The sequence below is a fragment of the Oncorhynchus gorbuscha genome, unplaced genomic scaffold (genome assembly GCF_021184085.1).
Source record: "Oncorhynchus gorbuscha isolate QuinsamMale2020 ecotype Even-year unplaced genomic scaffold, OgorEven_v1.0 Un_scaffold_3507, whole genome shotgun sequence".
In the NCBI taxonomy this organism is placed as follows: domain Eukaryota; kingdom Metazoa; phylum Chordata; class Actinopteri; order Salmoniformes; family Salmonidae; genus Oncorhynchus; species Oncorhynchus gorbuscha.
The window spans coordinates 20,001-22,500 of record NW_025747724.1 but is presented as its reverse complement, the minus strand read 5'-3'; positions in this window follow the sequence as shown (position 1 = coordinate 22,500).

Genomic DNA, 2,500 nt, shown 5'->3' with positions numbered 1-2,500 from the left:
AAGTGGGGCTCTCATGTTGTTGTGGGGGAGGTGCTCATTGTGGAAGTGGGGCTGCTCATGTTGTTGTGAGGAGGTGCTCATTGTGGAAGTGGGGCTGCTCATGTTGTTGTGAGGGAGGTGCTCATTGTGGAAGTGGGGCTTCTCATGTTGTTGTGAGGGGAGGTGCTCATTGTGGAAGTGGGGCTTCTCATGTTGTTGTGAGGGGAGGTGCTCATTGTGGAAGTGGGGCTGAGGGGAGGTCTCATGTTGTTGTGAGGGGAGGTGCTCATTGTGGAAGTGGGGCTTCTCATGTTGTTGTGAGGGAGGTGCTCATTGTGGAAGTGGGGGAGTGCTCATTGTGAAGTGGGGCTGCTCATTGTGGAAGTGGGGCTTCTCATGTTGTTGTGAGGAGGTGCTCATTGTGGGTGCTCATTGTGGAGGTGCTCATTGTGGAAGGGGCTTCTCATGTTGTTGTGAGAGGAGGTGCTCATTGTGGAAGTGGGGCTTCTCATGTTGTTGTGAGAGGAGGTGCTCATTGTGGAAGTGGGGCTTCTCATGTTGTTGTGAGGGGAGGTGCTCATTGTGGAAGTGGGGCTTCTCATGTTGTTGTGAGAGGAGGTGCTCATTGTGGAAGTGGGGCTGCTCATGTTGTTGTGAGGGGAGGTGCTCATTGTGGAAGTTGGGCTGCTCATGTTGCTCATTTGTGAGAGGAGGTGCTCATTGTGGAAGTGGGGCTGCTCATGTTGTTGTGAGGGGAGGTGCTCATTGTGGAAGTGGGGCTGCTCATGTTGTTGTGAGGGGAGGTGCTCATTGTGGAAGTGGGGCTGCTCATGTTGTTGTGAGAGGAGGTGCTCATTGTGGAAGTGGGGCTGCTCATTTTGTCGTGAGGGGAGGTGCTCATTGGACAGCTACATGGAGCAGGTCTTTGCAGAGAAACTACCCAGTACCCTCGTGGCACGCTGGGACAGCCTCGGGTAAAGGTGCAAGCTGTTTGGCTCTGATATTTGGCAGCCTCGGATGGAGGTGCAAGCTGTTGGCTCTGATATTTGGCAGTCTTGGCCACGTTACACATGCGTGCAGTGCGTGGACTCCAGATTGAGGGCCTGATAAAAAGTAGCAAAGCAATTGGCTAGGTACTGCTCCGTTTCAGCAGTCATGGGCAGCCTGGCTGTTGGAGGAGGAGGTGCTTTCATTGTGGAAGTGGGGCCCATGTTTGAGTGCTGTGCAAACAGGCACCTTTGAAATGTTCTGATCCTGGTGGATTCAAATAGAGTATATAAAAGGTGCTCATGTGTGTGTGTGTGTGGGTGTGTGTGTGTGGTGTGTGTGTGTGTGTTGTGTGTGGGAGGTGCTCAGTGGGCTGCTCATGTTGTGAAGTGGAGGTGCATTGTGGAAGTGCGTGCGTGCGTGCGTGCGAAGTGGGCTGCTCATGTTGTGAGGGAGGTGTGTGTGTCTGTGTGTTGTCTGTCTGTTGCCTCACCTTGACAGCTGGGCCTGGCTCGGTCCCACTGGAAGTGGGGCCTCTTGCTGTTGCCCATCATGTTGTTGTGAGGGAGGTGCTCATTGTGGAAGTGGGCTGCTCCATGTTGTGAGAGGTCAGTGTGACAGGTCAGTGTGGAGTGTCCTTGTAATAGATATCCTGCCTCACAGCTGAACGTCACCGTGGAGACCAGCTTGTAGTGGAAGTTCCATGTTGTGAGGCGTGTCCCGTTCATAACGTTCCCCGGATCAAAGCAAGCCTCCCGCAGTTTAGCTATCGTTGGAAATATACATTTTTTGGTTTGTTATTGTTCTAAATAAGACAAATGATGTGGCGACATCAGAAGGTTGTTTGAGAGGTTGTAAAGCCTGGTGAATGTTTCCATCACTAAAAGATGCAACCAATCAACATTTTTAAAGAAGTGCACTATATGATACAAAATGACATTGTGTGTAAAAACCCATATTAAACAAATACACAAAACAAACTGGAACAAACGTGTCAGAACATCCCTAGCTAATGTTTGTAAAAACTTGGTCGATAGCACAAAAACATAACGGGAACCCCCCCCACCCCCCCACAAAACAAACACTTTGGAATGTTGGAGAAAGATCAACCTCGTGTGAATATTAAGTGGGGCTTCATATATTTTGAGGATGTGGTTCCCTGAAGGAAGAGGGGACGAGCCACAACACACAGCTACAGGGGTGGGGGAGGGGGAACGAGCCACAACACACAGCTACAGGGGTGGTGTTGTGGGGGAGGTGGGGGGGTGAGCCACAACACACAACTACATGTTGTTGGAGAGGAGGTGCTCATTGTGGGGGGGATGAGCCACAACACACAGCTACAGGGGTGGGGGTGAGCCACAACACACAGCTACAGGGGTGGGGGGTGAGCCACAACACACAACTACAGGGGGGGATAAAAACAGCAAAGCAACACACACACAGTCACACACAGGACAACTACCTTGAGTGGGCAAACAGGCACTTTGACACACACACACACACACACACACACACACACACACACACACAC